A 23883-nucleotide genomic window follows, 5' to 3' on the forward strand; every position below is an offset into this window, starting at 1 on the left:
TTCAGCATCAGAATCTTCAAAATTGGAGAAGGGAGCCTCAGGCTGGTCAGTTATGTCTGATTCATCAGCAGAATCATCAGAAGACACTGGCTCAGGGGGCTCTGCCCTAGGTCTCTTCTCTGGGGGCTGAGAGGCCCTGTCTGGGTGAGATTGAGATCCTCTAATTAAAGAAATTAAATCTTCTGCCAAAGAAAGCATTTGAGAACTAGAAGAGGGCCTGGATGAGGGGGGTTTAACAGGCACTGATTTAGTAGTCTTGGCTGCTTTAGCCCTGGCGAAGGCCTTAATGGACATGGCTGCTGGAGGCCTAGCAGCACCACGTGCTGGGGTAGACATCGGCTGAGGCAAGAAAGAGTCCCCAACGGGGTACTTAGCTTTAGAAGTCTTCGAAGTAGTATTCGGTAGAAGTAATCTCTGGATCCGACCGACCGGCACTTGCGAACAGCTTCTGCTTGAGGCCACGCGGCAAGAAAGACTGAGGAAAATGGCGTCGGCTGATGCTTTTATACCAAGACCAGCAGAGATGGCGGGTGGAGTGCGACATCAGCCGAAGCCGGACCCGGACTTTGGAATCCGGCCGACTGCAGGGCTGCCCGACGACAGGACAACCCACTTGTTATGACTGCAGATGCATCCATGAAGGACATCAGTCCATTGTCTAGATCTGTAAGAGGCCTGGCCTTGACCACGACCTCTAGAGTGCCTATATCTTCCCCTTTGAGGCCTGTCAGACATGGGAAAGGACCAATTTTTAGAGGGCCAATTCCTGGAAAATCTAGGAGGCTGAACCTGCAAGAAATCTTTTACAGTCTGCATAGACTTTGCCTTTTCTTCCATCTTTTTAATAACTTCCTCAGCCTTGGATCCAAAAAGAACATCATGTTGAACAGGGGCATCTAATAACTTAGCCTTAACCTGTTCAGGTAAACTTTGTTCATGAAGCCAGGCATGTCTCCTGATAACAGTACCAGAGGCTGCAGCCCTGCAAGAAGCAGTCAAAGCATCAAAACCACAATGTAAACTATGCTTGTTCACTTGTTCAGTAGCATGCAGGACATCCTGCAGTTCCTTATCCTCTGCACAAGCAGGAAGGGAAGCAAGCTTTTGCTTTAAAACAGACAAAAGAAATTGCTGATACTTAAACATATGAAACTGGCAATTTAAAGCCCTTACAGACAGGGTAGCAGAAGTATACACCTTTTTTCCCCACCTGTCTAAAGCACGAGAATCCTTCTCAGAGGGAATAGGATTTTTAGAAGTAGCCACCTTAGCAGCCTTAGAGCCCTGAGAAATAGTTTCAGGATCCGCAGAAGGGTTTTTAAATAAAAATAAATGAGAGTCAGGAACCCTATAAAATCTATCAGGCTTAGAAGGAGCAGGAGGCATGGAATCAGGATTCAAATTAGCCTCAGAAAAAGCATCATCTACAATGTCCAAAACAGGAGGGATAGCTAAAGGCCTATGTTGAGGAAGAAGAAGAAATTCTCTAAGCCTCTTCTTGGAAGCAGAATACTCCTGTCCTTCCCAATGAAAATGTTCCCTCATCTCATGCAAGGTTTCCCCAAAAGAGAAATCCTCAGGTGGAGAGGCCGAGGGTAAAGAGTCCTCAGCTTCCGAATCCTCATAAGGAGGAAAGGAATAGTCCTGATCTGAGGAAGAAACAGAAGATACAGAAGCCTGGTCAGAGGAATCCAGAGTAACATCCTGGCGAGGCCTTTTCTCAGGAGGGGGGTGAGAACCCCTAATCATTGTAAGCAAATCTTCAGCCATCTTTAATAACTGCTTTTGTGTCTTGGGAGTGGATTCAGAAGCAGCTTGAGCAGGAACTTTAGACTTTACAGGAGTCTTTGTCTTTGCCTTTGAAATAGTTAAGTGAGTAGGCCTGAAAACCCCTCAGAAGCCGGTACCTGCACAGCGGTTCCGGACCCATCTGAAGGAGGCGTCCGAAGGTCCTGCAGCAGGTAAAATAGTAGGCCTTGATGGCTCCCCATGGGAGTCCGTATCGGCCATCGGTTCAGAAGTGGCGGACGACAGGGGCTGCAAATGCGCCTCACTGGCGACAGCTGAACGGACGCTGGCTCCAGCTGCAACGAGTCCTGTTTGGACCTCGGAGGCCTGTCTTTGTCTTTGCTTCTTTTGAACTCCGGTAGTGTCCGGCGACATTCTATAATTGAAGCGTCTGCCAAAATAATTTAAAGCCCAATCGTACCTGCGCTTGATAGTGCGAGAGTTGAACCTGGCACAGAACCGACAACAAGAAGCGTCGTGGTCAGGGCCTAAGCAAGGTAGACAGTAAGAGTGGAAATCTTTATGAGGTATTTGTTTCCCACGCTATACAATTATTAACTTTTTCTGACATCGGAGGAACAAGAAAAGATTCCCCAACGGGGTACTTAGCTTTGAGAAGAGAAGTAAGAACTTCGGACCGACAACAACAAAATACGCTGTTCGAAAATCGCCAACCAACTACTTGCGAGCTGCTTTCCACCGCACGGCAAGAAAGACTGGGGAAGATGGCGTCGGCTGAGGGCTATGTACCAAAGTGTACTGACGTCAGGGTACTAGCTTGTACAGCCGACGCCGGACCCAGACTTTGGGATTCTGGCCGACCTCGGGCTGCCTGCCGGCAGGAGCACCCTACAGTTATGACTGCAACAGTGAAACACGAAGAACATCTTGAAGCTCAGCAGGCAGAGTAGAAGACCCAGCAGGTGAAGATGCCAGTGGTATCAGGTATGAGACCCTGGGGTCCTTCTGTAGCATAGATAGGTCCAGGGTAAACCTGGGATGAAAGGAGAATGATCAGGGGGTTATTGGAGGGTGGGAAGGAATACTGCAACATGGATGAGAAGGACATCTATGGTATAATAAGATTTTATACAACTATTCTATGTCCTTCTATTCCTATGTTGCTGTATTCTAGTTGTGGGAGAGTACCACAGCTTAGTTGGATGAGAGGGTGGCAGAAGTAGAAGAGGATTTTAGAGAGCCCTGTAGGATTGCCCTGGAGAATCCTGCACATGCTCTGGAGACTTGGTATAGCTTGTAATGTTTGGTGAAAGTGTGGATAGTGGACCATGTGGATGTTTCCATAATGGAAGCAGTGTCCAGACCTTTTAGGAAAGCCTTGGAGGCGGCCATTGCCCTAGTGGAATGTGGCTTTACTTCCACTGGGTTTTTTTCCCCATGGTGGGAGTAGCAGAGACAGATGGCTTTCCTGATCCAACATGCGATGGTTTGTTTGGAGACTGCCTTGCTTAATGCTCTGGGATGGAAGGAAACAAAGAGTTGTTTAGATTTCCTAACTGATTTAGTTTTGTCCTGGTAAAATCTTAGTTGCCTGTGTACATCCAGGGAGTGGAGTATCCTCTCCCCTTCATTTGTGGGAGAGGGAAAGAAGGGGGGTAGATGGATAGATTGGTTTAGACAAATCATTGACCACCTTGGGTATAAAAGAGGGGTTAGTTGTCAGGATGACCCTGTCCTTGTGGAATGTGGTGTAAGGGGGGCAAGCCATTAAGGCTTGCAGCTCTGAAACCCTTCTGGCTAATGTGATAGCCACTAGGACTGTTTTCCATGTACAAATCTGTAGGGATGCTGTCCCAGCAGGTTAAGGGTGTTGGGTAAGCTTTTCCAGGATACAGTTAAGGTCCCAAGGTGGGGGGACATGCTTTTTTGGTGGTCTCATGTGCAACACCCCCTTAAGGAAGAGTTTTATGTTGAGCCTGGCTAGTAAGGGGGAATCCAGAAGCAAGCAGGCTGATACTGCAGAAAGGTGTACTTTCACTGAAGAATAGGAAAAGTCCACTTTTTATCAACTGACACACATAGGTTCATAGGTTCATACTAGGCTATCTGCCCGAGGGCATTTACAAGCCTAGCCCATAGTTTTGTGGCTTACGCCACCCCTTTAGTATGGGGAACTATACCAATTATTTTGCTGTGCCTCTGTCGAGCAGTGACACTGAGGTAATCCCTGGGGTATATCTGCGATCTCCCATCCATTGGTCAAGATTTCTCTTGAACAAGGCCAGCGAGGTGCTCTGCCTCACATATACCGGGATTTTATTCCACAGCATAGGGAGTCTTTGGGTGATGAATCTATCCCTCCAGCACATAAGTAAGAACTAGGGGGGATCAGCAATGTAAGGGTCCCTTCCCTTGTCTAGACACCACTTAGTAAATCTTACCCATTTAGCTAGGTATGATTTTCTTGTTGTAGGTTTCCTGGCCTCCCTCAGGACTGAAAGCACGTCCTCTGAGTAGTGGTGTCTGAATGGGATCAAAAGTTTATCACACACAGTGTTAGGGACAACATCTGCAAGTGTGGGTGGAGGAGAGTTCCTTTTACTTGTGTCAGGGAGGTCCAGCTTGTAGGGTAACTTGTAGTGATTGCCCTTGGCTAGATTGTGAAGTAGGGGGAAACAGTGCTGCCTTGGCCAGTAGGGGATCACTAACAAGATTTTCAGTTTGTCCTTCCTTATTTTCAGGAGGACTTTCTTAATCAGTGGGAAGGGGGGAAGGCAAAAAGAAACTTCCTCTCCCAAGAGATGTTGAAAGTGTCTACTCTCCAGGCTAGAGGGGAGTAGGTCTTTGAGCAGAAGGTCTGCAGCTGCCTGCTCTTGGGGGGAGGCAAACATGTCCATTTGAGGAATGCCCCATCAGTAGACTATATCTAGGAAGACAGCCCTGTCCAGCATCCATTCGTGTTGTGGAGAGGATGTCCTGCTTAGGAGATCTGCTTCCTTGTTGTCCTGCAAGGGGACATAGGTTGCCTGCAGGGACAAGTTGTGTCGAGAAGCTAGGTCCCATACCAGCTGGGTTAGTCTGCACAGCTGATATGCCTTTGTCCCTTTCCTGTTTGTTTAGGTACCACATAACAGTGGTATTTGTCTGTTACTATTAGAAGAACCCCTGGTAGAAGCAGAGGGGTAAAGGTTTTCAGAGCTAAGTAGACTGCTGTCATTTCTCTGACATTGATGTGTTTGGCCTTCAAGGAAGGGTGCCAGTTTGCTTGAACCCTCTAAGATGTCATAGTTACACCCCAACCTGAATCTGAGGCATCTGGATGCATTACTTGGGGGGGGGCTGAAGTGAAAGTCCTGGGTTTAGCTGGACTTGTTGGATCCACCAGCTGACTTCTTCCTTCAGACAGGGAAAGAGGGGAATTACTTGTTCCAAGTGGTTCAGGTAGTGGGACCAAATGATTCTGAGGTACCACTGTAGCTTGCGCATATGCATTCTGACCAGTGGTAGCATAGGGATGGTTCCTGCCATTAAGCCCAGGAGTCAAAGAAATTGGCTTGTAGTTACTGTCTGAGAGTGTAGGATCTCCTTGAACTGTGAAGTCAGGGATAGTACCTTGTCCTGTGGGAGAAACGCCTTCATTATGTCCGTTCTGATTCTGCAACCCAGGAAAACTTGTCTTGGTCTGGGTTCAAGGAGGACTTTGGAAGGTGGAGGGTGAACCCTAGATTCTGCAGAAGGGACATGGTGAAGTGCAGATGATTTGAGAGGGTATCCTTTGACTCTGCTAGCAGTAGGATGTTGTCCAGATAGGGATAAATCTGGATTCCCTGAGTCCTGCAGAAGGCAATGGCCGGGGCCAGGCATTTTGTGAACACTCGGGGGGGGGGGGGGGGGACAGTGGACAAACCAAAGGGCAAAGCAGCAAATTGTAAATGAGAGGAGGGCCCAGAGAAATGCAGGAATCTTCTGTGGGAAGTCCTGATGGGTATGTGTAGGTAGGCCTCTTTTAGGTCCAAGGTGGCCATGAAAGTCTTGGCTGGTATGAGAGGTAGCAGGGTGGGAAGAGACAGTATTTTGAAGGTGGGCACCTGAAAGTGAAGATTTGGGAAGGAGAGGTCTAAGATTGGTCTCCAAGGGCTGTCTTTCTCGGGAACCAAGAAGAGATGGGAGTAGAAACATTTCCTTCCTGTCCTGTGGGAACAAGTTCTATGGTACCCAGCTTCTGCAGGTCTGTCAGAACCTGTGGAAGGAGATGTAGATTTTTTTTTTTTTGGGGGGGGTATGGGATGCCTCTCATGGGTGTTTTTTCTTTCCAGGAGAGGAAACATCCTTTTTGGATTATGGATAGTACCCACTGGTCCGAAGTTATGGTTTGCCAGATGGGGAGGCAGTGGGGAAACCATGTTGAGTGGAAGGTGGGCAAGGCAGTCATGCATTGTTGGGGCCTCCTCTGTCCTGAAAGGGTTGTCTGAGCTGAGGATGCGGGGCAGCAAGTCTGGACATGGTGGGTCTTCTTGCACCTCTTCTAAATCTGGAAGAGGAAGTACATATCTGAGTAGGGTTTCTTCTTACAAAGGTGGCTTTAGCAGGGTAGTTTCTGTAGTACTTGGGAATGGGGGACACTAGTAAATGTTTTATGTCCTGTAATTCCTTACTTTTTTCTTGCAGATTGTTTTCCAAAAAGGAAATTGTGATCCAGGGGAGCATCCAAGAACTTTGACTTGAAGTCTTCTGGAAGATTCTGAAGTTTCAGCCAGGAGTATCTCCCTGAGGACAGAAGCAGATGCTGCAGAGCGAGCAGATGCATCTGCAGCATCACAGCTGCATCTAATAGTGTGTCTGGCTACTTGTGAAGCCAGAGAAAGTTTCGAGGAGATGTCAGCCTTAAATGGGTTGTCAAGGATAGACGCTAGCATGTAGGAGGCTTGAGAGACCAAGTCCAGAGCATATTTAGTCATGTGCATCTGATAGTTAATGGCTCTGAAAGCCAATGTGGAGGAGGTATACCTTCTTACCAATGCTATCCATAGGATTTGCTGTCTTTATCAGTGGGTAGGAGCGAGATGGAGGGAAGAAGCCTGGATTGCTTATCAGGGTAGGTGGCAATCACTGCTGGGTCTGGCAAGGGTGGTTTGACTAAGAATTTCTGCTCATGAGGCACCTTGTAGAAGCAATCTGGGCGCTTGGGGGGGCAGGTGGCTGTGAGCCTGAAGCCTTAGATGCAGAATTAAAGGCATCCAAGTATGCAGGCAGAACTGGGGGAACAGCAGAAGGGGAGGGGGATTCAACCTGAAAAAGCTCAAAATACCTCTTTTGGGTGTCAGTCATTTGTGAGGTATCCCATTTGAAATAGTCCAAGTCCATCTTGGTGATGGTCTCACCAAATGTGATATCCCCCTCAACAGATTCCTCCTCAGGAGAATAATACTCCTGAGGCGAAGCAATTTGGGAGGTGTAAGATATGGAGTCCTCTGAGGAGGAAAAGGAAGTATCATGCGCTTCTTCCCTAACCTGAGATGTCATAGGGGGGAGGGAAGAGGCTGAAGCAGGCCTAGGGCTGAGCAAAGGTAGAGTAGTGGGGGATGAGGCTGAAGGCGTAAGGGCCATAAAGGCCTGCATCAGGGAAGAAGTGAAGGACTGTCAATCCGGTAGGCCTTCTGCAGTGGAGAAGGCATGCTTGGTTTTCTGTTTCTTTTTAGCAGGGGTGGAAGTTGGAAGCGGCCTGGAATCAGGTTTAGTAGGAATCATATCAGACATCTGGATCCTGGTAGGAGGTACCACAGAATCTGGTTCCCCCTCGACCTCGATGGTAGTAGGTGTCTGGGTAGGCTCAGAGGACGTGCTGGTCGTCAGCTGAACAATGGCTTCCCCAAAGGTTATCGCTGAAGTGGACAGATCCTCTAGGTACCCCTCAGCTCCTAAATCGGCAGCTGGCAGGGTGTCTGGTAGTGGAGCGGCAGGCGAAGAAGGCCTAGGAAGCTTGGGCATTTTACTCGGAGGTTCTGATGCAGCCTCCGAGGTGGGATCCACTCTTAGAGCTAACCGCTTAAGGCGCTGGTTTTCTAAGTAGAGGTTTAGTGCGGCCAGACAGCTGTGTAGGGTCTTTGGCACAAACGATTGACAAATGGAACAAGCGGAATGGTCGTGCTCCTGGCCTTAGCAAAAAACACACCTATCATGGGTGTCTTTATGGGGTATCTGTCACCCGCATTGGCATTTACCGTTTTTACCTGACATTCGCTATAAATTGCTACAACAAACCAAGCCTAAGCAGTAACAATCGGATATGAAAATTCAAAACCCAATGGGTTACTTAGCTTTATTGAGACGTCTGTTGAGAAGGAGCGAACACACGAAGCGTCGGTCTGTGGCTGAAAAGTTCTGAGGATTGCGAATGCAGACATCACATTTAAGGTCCCTGGTTTATGGTCTTACAGGTGACGTCCCACGCAGCTGCAACAGCCAAGCTGAAGAGTTGTACAGCAGCAGATGTACGAGTTGCCTGAGGGCAGGAAATCCCACAACTAGAATACTGCAACATAGGAATTGAAGGACATCTGTGATTCTCATAATGCCCAGACAAAAACTCACATTAGAAAGACACAATGGTATCTGAAATCTCTAAGGTCCTGGCACCAACACCCTTTACCTTTTCAAATCCCATTGCCTGGTGTTGTCAGAAGAGAAATCTTTGGTGGAAACAATAGAAATCCTTAAATTCAGGTCTCCCCTGCTCCAAAGCAGTCAGATGCAGACTAGCCCTGTTAGCTTGGGATATAGCCTCACAACACAATCTCTCTCTATAGGCATCCTGCATTCTATCAGAGCAAAACTGTGTTGGCAGACCCTCAACAAATCTTAGAAGATTCCTGATTTAGCTTCCATTTGCAAAACCTTTATTGAATTATCACTTAAGACATAGGCAAACATACATTTATATAAATGAAAACAAACCTTGTTAACATTTTCACAGTTACATACATTGTACACATTTATCAATGCAACATTACATAAATTAAATTGCTCAATTCTTAGCTTCTCTTAAACCTCCAAAACATTACTCTGCATGTACTGTTCCCACAATTTCCATTTTTCTATGTAATTTGTTCCTAACCCTTTTCTAAAGATGCCACATTCATATTCTTTTGTCTCTGTTAAAATATTCACTACTTAGTTTAGACTTTTCCATTTTTTTAGAAACTGCTTTTTTGGCAGCCACCAGAATTAAATTTAACAAGGCTTTACTATGTCTACGAAATTCAGATCCTGTATTGCAACTCAAATAATTTCCTTAGTTACATGCATTTGTGCACCCAATATTTCAGACAGCACGTTGTAGGGAATATTTAGTCTGCCAACTCAATACATTCTCAAAACACGTTCCCATTTACCTTTTCCTTCCTCATCACACTGCCAGCATTTGTCATCTACCTGAGGAAAAAATATTTGTGGAGTCTGCTTGGGGTATAAAAATACCAATGCAATCACTTCCAAGCAAAAATACTAAATCTTCTAGACGCATATTTGGTAGACACACACACATATCCTTCCATTGTTTCCTTGTGAATTGCTTGTCCAATCTTTTCCATCTCCTCTGATTGATTCCTGTAGTTACTGTGTAATATCCCTTTTTTTAACAGCAGCTTCTGTTCTAGACTCAACTAAAAATTCTGCCAGTGCTGGTCTTTCACTTAGGATTCCTCTATCCGCTTTATCAATCCCTCAGAGTGAAGGCAATCTCTAGCCTGCAGTCCAAATGTCTTCTTGGCTACTTTCCACTATTACCTTTTGCTCTCTAGTTATTTACTTCCAATACCTTGGTTCCTTTGCCAGTTTTCTTTAGTAAATTCCAGCCCCCTCTTGCCGATTCTTTGTATCCTTAAATGCAGCCATCCCTATCGGCAGAATCTCCTTTCTACATTCTCATTTGGGCTTAGCTGGTTTAGTTCTTAGAAAACTTTCTGCTGCTTTGTTAATATAATATTCAATATGATTGCTGTTATTCTCCATAAGGATCTGCACCTAAAATCCCACCTTATTTCTTGAATCCCCCCCGCCCCTTTATCACCGCCATCCTTTCCACTTTGAATTTTAACATCTGCTTACATCATGTATAAGAGTCTTAACTGTCTAGCTCTAAAATATCCCTTCAAATCAGGTGATCATAAACCACCTTTATTCTATTGGAAGGATCACCTTATCCCACTGGACCCTTGCCCTCTTCTCCTCCCTGATAAAATCCTACAACTCTGATTGCTATCCACCACTTATTGTGAGGTTGATAAAAATATGCCTGATCCAAAAATAAAACTAAAGGGATGAAAAACATTTTCACTACTTGTATCTTGCTACCCATTATCCATAAACAAGAGTTTCCAGCTTCTCAGTTGTTTGTAATACCTTTTGCTTGATCTCTTCCCATGTATTCTTAGCTGCCATAGCGGAATCATTTTTAACCCATACTCCTATAAAGTTATTTTGTTTTATAATGTCTCCATAAATATTGGTATTGCTGAACCAATTCAGTTGTGGGTACATAGCTTACAGCTATAGACTTTGTTTTGTCTTCATTTATTTTATATTACAAAAAGAAATGAAACTGTCTCAGAATATTCCACAACACAGAGATCTCCTTTTCAGGTTTTATCAGGTACAAAACAATACTGTTTTCAAATAAAACCATCTTTTCTCGATTACCATACCCATCGCATCCTTGAATTTCCAAGTCCCTTATTTTCTTTGCCAATGGCTCTAAATATAATGCAAACAACAAAGGGGAAAAGGATACCCCTGCCTGGTTCCTTTGTTCAGACACAACTTATCAGAGTTGCCCTCCCACTTTAATGTTTGCCTTAGATCCCTCACATATCCTACTAATTAACCTTGTCAGTGTATCGGGGAAAGCAAATTTTTCCATTAACCTAGTCATATAAAAACCCAGCTTAGCCTGTTGAATGTTTACAGTGCATCAAGACTCACCAGCAACAGAGGTAATTTCTTACATTCTGCTTCCCTCTGGATCGTTTTATTAATGTCAAATGTTTGCCTCCCTACACAAAACCACAATGATCCATATCTATCAATTTTGGCAACACCCTTTGCCATTATTTTATCTATTATAGACAAACACTTTATAGTCATGATTTAAAACTGAAAAGGAACTATACAAGCTGGGTCAGATGGGTCTTTACTATCTTTAGGTATTACTGCCATCACACCTTTCTTCAAGGATGTTGATGCTTCCCTCCTTTTATAATATTTTTTAAACAAAATCTTCTTGATTTTTTTATCGCTTTCTTCCCTCCTAGCTTCCAAACTTCCACAGGAATACCATCTATTCCTGAAGACTTTCCAGCAGATTGTTATCACATTATTTCATCTCCTTCTATCTCAACTGTTAATTGCTGAACCACACCTACCTCCAACCTTGGCATACCAAAGTCTTCCATAAATATTTCCATTTGTGCTTTTTCTCAATTTCCATATTTCTCTGCTTTATACAATTTTTTAATAAAATTTCTAAACACCTCTAATTCCTCTACAAGATCTCTGGTTATTTTTCTTGTTATAGGCTCCCTAAGTTTAGCAACAACTCTTTTTACCTTCTGTTGCCTAAGTTGTTGTGCTAAAATTTGTGTGTGTTCTGGAGTCATAGTTGCTTAACAGCGGTCTTTCTAAACTCATGCACATTATCCAGATACTGCCTTATTTTCTCTTTAGCACTATGCAATTGTGCCTCCTCTTGTTCTGTGAGACTCCCTTTATTCTGAAATACTTTTAACGTTTGTCAAGCTTTCTAAATAATTCTTGTTACTTCTTAACTACATATCTTTCTTTTATTTCTATCTGGTTTCCTTTTATCTCACTCAAAAGCTATAACTCCTGAAGAAATTTGTATCTTCCCTAATAACTACCAAATACTTTCCACTACTCATTCCTTAAAATCCTCTTTTTTAATAGAGAGGTGGGCAAGAGCCAGGATCTCATTTATACTTCATTACCCTTCATTTTTACCTTTGTTGTTATTGACACATGATCTGAAACAGTTATCAATCTGTGTTGAATATTTCAAATTAAATCCAAATGTTCCTGTGAAATATAAACTTTGTCTGGTCTAGTCCAGTTACTGTACCTTATGGAATAATATGTAAACTCTTAGAGTTCCTACTACTGAATTAATATGTTCCATATCAAATATTTTCATAAATTTCCTCAGAAATCTACCCTCTTATTATATTTTCTCCTTTAGGTCCCCAGATACATCCTCACTGTTGCAAATCAGGTTTCAGTCCCCACCTGTAAACAATATTCCCTGCTAAAAGCTGATTATTTCTTCCAACATTTTCCTAAGGTCCATAATAGCGGTTTTAAGAGAAATGTAAATACATGCCAGTGTAATCCTCCTCCCTTTCCAGTAGCCCCTTACTACTACAAATCTACCAGTTCTACCTTTTTCCCCTGTTCTATCACTATTGCAGCTCCTCTAGCAATTAGTGTAAGTACTCCCCTTTTTCTTTGCCCCTGATATTCTGCTGAACAGCCATCCTGAAATCCATTGTTTGTCAAATTCACATGTTCACTTCTCTCCAAATGTTTCTCCTGTAGCATTGCTATTTGTACCCTGCATTGCTTTATATAATTCAGTACTCTTTCATTATGTCTGTTCCAGTGAGGTCATTAATGTTCCAAGATAATATGGAGAATAACAAGTAGAAGAAAGTATTCTAAGAACTAAGCCAACATGAGAAAGGAGATTTTGCCACTTGTGATGACTGCAAGTAGGGGGACAGAAAATAAACAAGTGGGGGCTGTAATTTAAAGGACAAAACTGTCAAAGGAGCCAAGCTACAGGCAGCAAATAACTAGAAAGGGATAGGTAACAGAGTGGGATGAGGTGAAGACAACATCTGGTCTGCAGGCTAGAGACCACCTTCCCTACTGGGATTGGATATTAAGAGTACAAAGAGAAAAAGGGATACGGGAATCTTAAGTGAAAGACCTGCTCTGGTAGAGTTTTAGTTGAATTTGAACAGAAGCTGCTGTTAAAAAAGATTAATTAGTTTATTCTTATGATTAAGGTATCTGCTGCTGTTAAATGTCTTTTCACCTACGAGACCCACTGTGGTGGCCCATGGATGGGTCACTGAGCCACTGTCTAAACATTTGGATACACAACTAAAGACACATTAAACATATTTTTCACTTCTGTACATGACAGACCAAACAGACAACATAAAACTACTTACAGATATGCTTTGACTTGTAGTAAAAATACACCTAAAATCTACAATACAGCTGTAAAGTACTGGAGCATTCTGAGATACCAGAGTTACATAATGTTCTGAGCGAGATACCACAATACTGTCACAAGAGATCTGCCAATTTAAAGAATAAATTATGTTATAGAGAGCAACCCGCCAGTCACCTTCACTTTACTAGTAATAAACAAGGAACATTTACAATGCATTTAACTGCATCCACTGCAGTTCTATCAATACTGACAAAAGTATTAACCATCCCGTAACTGGGAATGTTTACATATGGTAACTGCAATACAAGCAACTTGGTTTACCTTGCAGGCTGCTGTAAATGCACTGCATATTACATAGGGAAGACTAATAGAAAACCTAAGGAAAGGACAAGTCAGCATATGTCTGACATCAAAAGGAACATTCTAACAAATGCTTTATACAAACACATTAAGGAAACATATGCATCACATACATTCAAATTTCTGATACTTAAGTTATGACAGAAGCATTGAGGGGTGGGGATTTCAAGCTTAAAATTGAACAAGAAGAATTAACTGGATTTTTAGATTTAAATCACACATTTCCCCCGGACTTAAAGACATAGTCACTTTAAGACCTCATCTAAGATACCAGCATAATCACTAACTGCATTTGATCATGTGATGTTCTTTAACAATTGTATATAAACCATTATTTTAGTTCCCTTGATGTCAGCTTGATGGAGCCTTAATGGTGAAAGTGTCATATCACTTGCATTCTAAGTGTTTTTATCAATTCTTTGATCAGTATTTTAACATTATTAAAATTTGAGTTCTTTCTACTTGTTCATGGTTCCAGATACTATTATTGTTTTGACTACTGAGCTCCTTTTGGTACCGGACATATCACCACACTGATACTGTACTTTTCTGATATATTCATGCTTAACCAGTAAACAAGCAGTCTGATGCCCAAAGACAGCACTACTTCCCCTGCTGTCTGACTTAAACTGAGGAGGAAGAAAACATAGGAGGCAGAGAGGAGATGATGGAGATAAGCGGAATAGCTGCAGAAAAAAATCTTATACTCCTTGCACCCAGGAAGGGGGAGACAAGTTGTCAGCAGATAGAGGGGATGGAGAGTGGGAGTATATACTGCAACACTGATCTACTCAAACATCTACAATTATGATGTGGGACACAAGTGTGCTATGCTCTTCATAGTTAATGTTGAATTACTGATTCTTGGAAAGACCCCCAAAGCTAAAGTTGTGTGGTGGGTCACCTGTATGACTGTAGGAAATAAGATTTTGCAGGATGGCAACAGAAAAACATACTCTAGCCCTGGTGACATTGCCTCGGTTATAGTGATTTGTAAAAGTGTGGACTGAATTCCATGTGGCTGCATCTAGGATGGCTTGGGTAGGGACTCCTTTGATGAAAGCTGTGGTAGTTGCCTCATGGCTGGTAGGGTGGGCTTTAATATGCCCAGGTACATTTTTTTCATGGTGTGAGTAACATAACTTAATGCAGTTTGCAATCCATTTTGAAATGGTTTGTTTGGAGACAGGCTTGCCCATTTTGCCCTCTGTGAAAGCCACCAGTAATTGCTCTACTCTGAGGTTTTTGTCCTGTTTAGATAGTACCTGTTCCTGACTGCACATCCAGGGAATAGAGGACTTGGATCTGCCTTCTGTGGATTTGAGAAGATGACCAGTAAGTGGATAGCTTGGTTTAATTAAGTTCTGATATCACCTTAGGCATAAAAGATGGGTTTGTTCTGACTCTATCCCTTTGAAAGAGAGCGAAAGTTTCTTTACACAGGAGGACTTGTATCTCATAAATTCTTCTAGATGCTGCAACAGTTCTATGAAAACTGGTCTTCCACGTAAGCATCTTTAGCGAGGGAGTGGCAGAAGGTTCAAAGGTGGGCAAGGTTAAGCTTTTTCTAACACATAATTTAGATCCTATGCTGGAATAGGGTTTCTTATAGGTTGTCTAAAGTGAATCACCCCTTTTAGAAAAAAGTTTCACATGGGTGTGTGAGAAGACAGGTGGGGAACTGTGCAGGCAAGCTGATATGACAGATTCATGTTCCTTAATGCTGGGTTAGGAAAGACAGGTATTTTAAGAGTGAGTTAGTGTCTGCCCAAGAAGGTTTAGTGCTTTTGCTGACACCAGGTGGAAAATCTTTTCCATTTTGCCAGGTATGATTTCCTGGTATTGGTTTTCGTTGCTTCCCTTAGAATGGAAAGCATGTCCTTGGGATAGGAAGCATTCGTTGGTATCAAAATCCAAACCCGCAGCCTGTTAACCTGAGGGTGGCTAGGTGGGGGTGGAAGACATATCCCTTGGCTTAGCTGAGATCATCTGCTTCCTGTGGTAGGGTGCAGAATCTCCCCTTGCTGAGTATGAGGAGGAATAACCAGTGTTGTCTCAGCCAGAAGGGGCCACTAGGATTGCGCTGGGTCTGTCCACCTTGATTCTTGTTCATTCCCTAGGTATCAGGGGTAAGAAAGGGAATGTATACAAGAACCAGTTCATCTGTGTGTAGGAGAAAGTGTCCATTTTCCACGCTCCTACCTGTTGAGTTCTGGAGAAGAATTTCTGGAGTTTGTTGTGGTGACAGGTGAACAAGTTTATTGAGGAGACCGCCTACTATATGGTTAGATCCAGGAAGTCCTCTCTCTTCTGCATTCATTCATTGGGGTCTAGTAGGTCCATGCTTACAGAATCTGCTAGGGTATTGTTTTGACCCAGAATGTAAGAAGCTGTGATAATTAGCTATATTTCTTGAGCCAGCAGCCAAATTTTCCTGAAACGCTGCACATAAGGTAGTAGTTTCCCCTTGCTCATTTATTTACCATATCACTGGGTGTTCTCTGTCCAGAGTTGCCGGTTCGCAGGGCTTAAGTTTTGTTGAAAGGCTTTTATGACCAGATAGACTGGCAGTAGCTCCTTCTGATTTACATGCAATTTCCTCTGCTGAAGAGACCAAATGCACTGCAGTTTCAGAGAACCTAAGTGGGGCCCCCAAGCTATGACTGAACTGTCTACAGTGATGGCCTTGTCTGCTTCTCAAAGAGAAATTTGTCCTTGGGTTCCTCTGTATGGTGTTCTTTCACCACAGGAGTTCCTTTTACACCCATGGTAGGTGAGGCAGTAGGGTTGGGAATGCTGTTCCCAAGCATTTTTCAGGATGCATTGAAGTTTCCTCACGTGTAACTTTTTCAGTGGGATCATGACAATGCGGGATGCCATGTACACCAGTATCCTCAGGAATTCTCTCACAGGGATGAGTTGTTTTGGAAGCAAACTCTTCAGGCAGCCTGTCAACCAATCTTTTCTTGGGGAAGGAAGACTTTCTGTTGTATCAAATCTACAAGCCCCCTCCCCCCCACAAAGGAGATGCTTATTTGAGAAAAAGTTTAAGACTTTTGACGATTTAAGGCAAGACCTACCTTTTGAAAGCAGCCTACGGTGATCTGCAAGGCATCTAATGTCTCTGATGTGGATATTCCCTGAATGAGACATTTGTCTAAGTAGGGTCAAATAATAAACCCCTAGAGTTCTGCAATGTGCTATCAGAGAAGCAAGACACTATCTGAAAACTCTGGAAGCAGTTGATAGCCCAAACTGTAAAGTACAGAACTGGAACAGAGAACCTGCTTTCTATAAATTGTAGGTAACTTATGTGACTGTCTGCTATGGGGACATGGAGGTAAGCTTTTTTTAAGGTTTAGAGTGACAATGAAGGCATCTTGAAAGATAATGTACAATAGTTTTTGCAATGTAAGCATTCTGAAATTTGGGATGTTGAGAAACGTGTTTACCTTGACAGGTCCAAGATGGGCATCCAAGTGCCCTCTTTTCTTGGGACTAGAAAAATTCTTGAATAGAAGTCTTTTCTTTCTTGCTGTGGAGGAACAGGCTGGATGGAAACTTGAGGAAGTAGTTCCTCAAGGAAAGGTGGTAAGAGGCTTTCTTGCTGTTTTGGAATGCCCAAGAAAGGTGGCATTTCTCTGAACTAGATGTTGTACCCATTTTCTATGATGATGAGGACCCACTGATACCTGGTGATGGTCTTTCATTAGATTAAGAAGGAGAATCTTCCAGCATGAGGCTTGGAGAGGATGGTTAGAAGGGATATGGGAGGCTGGGGCTGAACATAGCCACAACTGGTCTCTGTGCTGGGTGGGCTCTTTGGAGCTCCCTGCTCTGTGTGTTTGTTCTGGTTACCTTCTCTTAGATTGTCTGGATCTTTGGCCATGAGGGCGGCCTCCCTTGTCTTATCTAGGTGGAAAAGGCCAAGATTTACAAGGCTAATTTCTACCATACCTTGGCGTTGTACACACGTAAAATTCAGTTTTAAATTGCTTTCCATTTTTATCCAGCTTCTCCAAAAACTTGTTCAGCTGGAGGACCAAAAATAAATTCCTTGTTTAATGCAGCATTTAGTAGTTCTGCTTTAACCTGATCTGACAGGGGCTGGGTTCTGAGCCATGCATGTCAGCAGATGACAGAACTTCTGACAGCTGCTCTGCAAGGCTTCACTGCCACATTTTAGGGAGTGTCTGGACACTTTTAAAGTTTCTCTGGCTATTGCCTGGATTTCCTTAGATAAGGTTCTATCAGCAAGTGTCTCTTAGCTAAATTTGTCCTGGACAGATTTAAGGTACTTTAGCATAAGGAACTGATAATTCAAAGCTCTCATTGACAGGGTGTGTCTCAAGTATAAGCTTTCTTCCTAAATCTAATAGTCTGCTTTCTCTGTCATTAGGTAGAGGATGTTTGGTTGGCCCTTTAGGTACACCTTTTCTGGATTCAGCAAAGACTACAGATGGTCAGCATTCGGGTGTCTGTAAAGGTGCCTGTGAGATTCAAGCATTCTATAACACCTGTCTGGCTTCCTAGAAGCAGGGGTTAGAGAGTCAAGGTGTAAACCAACGTCTTCAAAGATATCAAATACAACATGTATAGGAGGAATAGCTAGTGTCCTGGGTGAAGGCACGCTTAGCAGTTGCCTATAATGGGTATGAGCCTGTGAGAACTGCTTGCTTTCCCCAAGTAAAAGCCTCCTTCATTCTATGCAGAGCATCCATGAAGGAAAGGTTCTCGGGGAGGCAGAAAAAAGGGCCTCATCTGAGACTAAGTTTGTGGTACAAGTACCAAGAGTAAGACGTTTCCAGTCGTTCTCAGAGCTACAGGAATATTCTTCTTCCTAAAAAGCTACTTCCCTGCTCCTTTTGGTAAGTCTCAGTACTGGAAACATGAGAGGGCTCTTTAAATTTCATAAAGGTTATAAACTCCTGTACTATTTTAAGGAGGTCTTGGGCTTTAGATTGATAAATGGCTGGAGAAGAGAGGCAATGAAAAAAGTGGTTTGCTTCTGTTTGGGTGCCTATTTAAAAAGGGTGGTCTGAGGTTGCTGTTGTCAGAGCGTGACTTTGGTTCTAGCTTCTATAGTTAAGGGAAGACAGGGTGTCTTCTTTGAGAGGCAGGATATGGACATCGGAAGCTGAGGCCTGCTGAGTGATTTCAGACCTGACAGACATGTGTCAAGGTAGAATTCACAGGTAGGTCAGAGACCATAGTAGCCTCCAGAAGGGTCATGCCAGAGGGCATGGGCCTAAGAGTCAGTGGACCAGGGGCTGCAAAGATCACTTACTCACTTGGGTCAGTTGACTTATGACCTAGAGTTGAAGCTTTCTTGGTAACATTAGGGTACTTTGCCTTTTTTTTTCTGGAATGACACTAGCAGACACCAACATTTCCAAAGGCCCTGAGGTAGTAGTGGATTGTTGTGCCACTGGGGAAGCTGACGAGGACTCCATATGGGTGGATAGTACCTCAGCCCTAAGTTTTAGGGTTGTCTCAGGGAATTTTTTAGTGAGGGCAGTTACATATGTTGTGCTGAGACCCCAACTGAAACGAGTGAATATCTATGTGGGATTTGCTTCCTACACTTCAAGCAATTGTTGAATTTTTTTGAACACTAAATTAGTACAAAAATTTCTCCAACAGGGTATTTGTCTGACTGGAAGAAGGTTCTCTGGAAAAAACAGGCTGACTGGACTGTGAGCATACTGAACACACATGAAGCACGTCAGACTACATGGCTAGAAACAACTGAAAATGGAGTTGACCACCCTTCTTACATCCTGATATCCAGATATCAGTCTTCGGACATCTGTCAGTTATGGATAATGTAAAGACTCTGGAAAGAAGTCCAGTCTCTGGATTCTACATGGCAGGATGACCAAGAATTAGTAGTGCAACACTGACTATGAACATCATAGGTCAGTGTAAGGAAATGGCACATTTTAAAAATTCCATACAGCATACTCCATCAGAAATACTGGGTGAGCAAATGGCTGTAACCAGGAGGAATGATTCTCTTGAGCTGGGACAGAGGATCTGAATTGCCTAGACATACTAAGACCTTGTTAAGTTTACTTCTGTTGGCTGCCAAAAAGCAATTACTAGAAAATGGAAATCAAAGTCTAAACCAACTGTATTTTAAGTATTATAAAAGAACTGGAAGAAAGATGGTTAGAAAGGGGACGGAGCAAATTACACAGAAACAAATGAGAAATTGTGGGAACAATACATTCAGAATAATGCTCAGAGAGGAGGAGGGGGAGTGAGGTTTAAGGGAAGACAGGGATTCAGAAATTTAATGTCACAGTGACAGACACAAAAAGAAGAAAAAGATATGAGAAGTTTAATGTATGTAAAGGGAAAAATGTTAAAATGGTTTTCTTTACTTTTCTGTTAATATGTTTGTCTAAGACTTAAGTGATAATAAAGAAAAGAAAACACCACTCAAAGTGGCAAAGACAAATATTTCATATATGGAACGACACTTCTGTATTTGAAGATAAATGAAGACTCAGTTTTTCAAATACTTTCTTTTGAGCCTGTCCATCTTTTTACTGGATTTTAAAACAAAGACCTGCATCTGAAACCTGTAACATCTTTTTGATGCTTGGTTGCAGTCTGGCAACTACATTCAAGTATTTTTATTAAAATATCTTTCAGCTGTTCCTCAGTTCTTATTTTAAACTGTATATAGTATTTCAGTACAATATAGACCACAAGTGCAAATGGTCTCATAATAAATCAACCCTTTCAGGGTCACAGCTGGCAGAGTTATTAATGGAATGACTTTGCTCATTAGTAAACTGCAAATCCCTTCCATCAACATACATAAACATTACACCAGTGGCAATTACATTATATTACATAATATATAAAAGTATTTTAGGTGGCAGAGAGTTACTTACCAATTTTCTGACTGAAAATTTGTAAGCCTGCTATAGAACCCCAAACATGTTCCCACACTCTCACTCCAACTTCCTAAGCATCCTGGAATCTATCAAGGTCCAACCCAATACTCTCAAACTGGGCGACTTCAACTACCCTTCCATCAACTGGGAAAACTTTTCAAGTATCAATGTACAAGCCCAAACACTTTCTGGAATTTTATCAATTCCAATGCCCTGGACCAGCTCATTCTGACTCCCACTAGAGGGAGCAACATCCTTGATCTGGTTATCACCAACATGGGAGACAGTTGCTCCACACCTATATTCCATTCCTCCCTGGTTAAATCTGACCACAAACTGATCACCATGGAAATCTCCATCTCACCTACACACCCCACTAAGGTGACCAGCCAGAAAAACGTCTCTAAAGCAGACATTGGGCTCCTAAAAGCAGAGGTGGCTAACTTCTCGGCACCCACGCCAATGGAAAATTGATGCATGACTGCCAAATCATACACCAATGCACTGTACGAGCATGTACACAAATGCATGGACCTTGCCATACCAAATAGAACTAAGATGCTCTCCTCCAAAAAAAGGAAGCCAATCTGGTAGTCCCCAGCCATCAATACACTCTACAATAGAAGGAAGAAACTGTTGCAGAAAAAAATGAAGTCACCAGACTGGAAAACCTCCCTTATCAGTCGTAGCAAAAAGCTGAGATCCCTTATCAAATCCTCTAAAGCCAGCTATGATGGCAGAATTGTGGCTGACACCAAAAACAACCACAAAGCCTTCTATAGCTATATCGAAAACCTCAAAGGCAATACCCAGATTTGCTCTGAGTTATTGCATAATGGCACCTCCTATACTGAGCCAACAGATAAGCCAACATACTGGCAGACAGATTCAGTTCCAACTTTACACCCCCCCAAGGGCCCTATCACAATACCAGAAGAAAGCCTGGTACCCACCATTACTGTAGCACAGGTAAAAGCTGCATTGCCCAAAGCCAAGAATACAGTGTCCATGGGATCTGATAATATCCCTAGCTGCGTCTTACATGGGCTGCAAAATGAACTGGCACAACATCTGTGTACCCTGTTCAATCACAACCTTTCCTCAGGCTATGTCCCTAATGAATGGCACACTGCTGCAGTCATCCCGCTCCATAAAGGGGAGCAACTACAGACCCTGGGAACTATCGCCCCATTAGCCTGACGAGTCTGGTATGCAAAGCTATGGAGCGCATCATCATGGACCTGCTTAACAAAGATATAAGCAATCTCCAAACTCTTGACCCCACACACAGTTTGGCTTTGTCCAGGGGAGATCCTGCCTGCTGAACCTGGTTGACTTCTTCGAGGCAGTCACCAAGGCTGTGGATGAGGCAGTGCATACAGCCTACCTCGACCTGGCCAAGGCCTTTGATAGCATTCCCCACTCGGGTATCATTGACAAACTCAGCAAACTAGGCATCAATTCTTACATCATGAGGTGGGTTGCAAATTGGCTCACAGACAGGACCCAAGGAGTGAAAGTTGCGGATTCCAAGTCAGACTGTCAATCAGTCACAAATGGAGTCCCACAGGGCTCGGTCCTGGGCCTTCTCCTGTTTGGCATCTACTTCTCAGAAGTCCAGGCCAACACAGAAGGACTTTGGCTGACCAAGTTCGCCGATGACTGCAAGCTAGGAATCATTATCAACTCCCCAAGTGATGCAGACATCCTAAAAAGGATCTCTCTGAGACCAATGACCGGTCAGAACCATGGCCTGAAGCTTAACGCCAAAATTGTGTCATCATCCCCTTTGGAAAAAAACTCAGTTCCCACAAATTACCACGTTGATGGCAGACCACTGAAGGGGCCATAAGAGATCTGGGCACCCAGGTCGACAGCAACCTCACCTTCAACCACCACATTGCCACTGTGGTCAGAAAGTCCTTCTACATGGCACATGTTATAACCAAAGGTTTCGTATCCAGGAAGAAAGAGGTCATCATCACTCAATAGACCAATCATCAAATATAACGCCCCATTTGGCAAGTACCTGACCAGGCACCTACAACAGCTGGAAAGGCCACAACAGTACCTCACAAAAAGGATCCTAGGCCTTAAACACATGGACAGACTCAAGAAACTTCAGCTGTTCTCAGTCTCCTATCTACTTAGAAGTAATCTCTGCTCAACTTACAAAGCCATTTCTGACCCATCCCTACTTGAAATGCTACACCTAAAGAAATCCCAATTCCCCCGTGCCACATGTTCCAGAGATCATAACCTCATTACCACAATTAAAATAACATGCTGGAGGGACAGGCTCATCTCCCAAATACTTCCCATACTCTGCAATAAGCTTCCCATTTTTGTCAAGCAGAGCACCTCGCTGGCCCTCTTCAAGAGAAATCTTGACGAGTGGATGGGTAACAGAAAGTTCACTCCAGGGATCATTCCAGTTGCCCTACTGGATATGGGCACGGTGTCTGGGCAATGTTTTGGGGGCTATGCTTGTAAAGGCTCCAGGGCCATTAGCCTTGTACACACCTATGAACTTCCTCACTTAATGTACTGCATTCTAACACAAGAAACAACCCAAAGATTCAACACCTGTTAATTCATGTCTCCTTCACTTCCTTACAGAAAAATCGTGCATGCTCCTTACTAACAGAACTTCCCTTGGTAAACACTGGACTTTGTTTTATCATGTAAGTCATCTAGGAAATAGCCTCTGCATAAACATTTTTGAATTGACATAGCAGTAAGTTTTTGGAAACCCTCAACTTTTATACAATTGCAAAATTCTTAAGAATTCTCCACATGGTAAAGTCCACAACAGGACACTTGAATGATGGCTACTTCCACAATGGGTTTCCTGCTACATATTCAATATTATTTATCCTTTAACAGTAAATGTGATTCCCACAAAGTTTGTATTCATTCCTACGGCCATGAAGTGCTTCAATGAAATAGTACAGATTTGTAATATTCTCTCAAATACAAGTAGTAAATAGGCAATATAATGTACTTAAATTTTAACATGTTTCTAAAAAAATTGGATATGTGCAGTCTTCCTCAACTATGGGCATGAGAAGGTTAATATAACTGTGGGACAAATAAGATGGACCTGGCTAGGCTGTCTGCCATGTTGATAAAATGTCTGCACCAACATGTTGCCAGGCATTGCCTTCCTTTACATCAGCCACCTTTGTGCCCATTAAACGGGCAGTATTAGAACAAGAAAAAATACCAAGATGATGTGTCATGTACCTTAGACATGATCAGCACATTTACGATCTTCACTGCTGACTGTCTGCAACCACATAAGTCAGTTTGGGTAATTCAGGCAAGCAAGTTCTACCATTTGTCTAAATGCAAAAATGAAGTCCGCCACCCATGGGATATAAATCTTGTACAAAAAGACTACTGAATTACACTAACCAGAAAAAGACTAGAAAGGTATGATATACCATAGTGGAGCAGCCTAAAATGTGACAAAAAAATCAGAAGAGTAAGCAGAGCGCATAAGGAGAAAATATAACGTACCTTGATTGCCATGAACATTATAGTAAGGGAAGTCACACGTTATCAAAAAAAAAATGGAAAGGGTGTTGCCAGCAGGCTAACAGGAACCCAGAT

Source organism: Protopterus annectens, chromosome 13.part0, assembly GCF_019279795.1.
Source record: "Protopterus annectens isolate FY-2018-M chromosome 13.part0, PAN1.0, whole genome shotgun sequence".
Classification (NCBI taxonomy): domain Eukaryota; kingdom Metazoa; phylum Chordata; order Ceratodontiformes; family Protopteridae; genus Protopterus; species Protopterus annectens.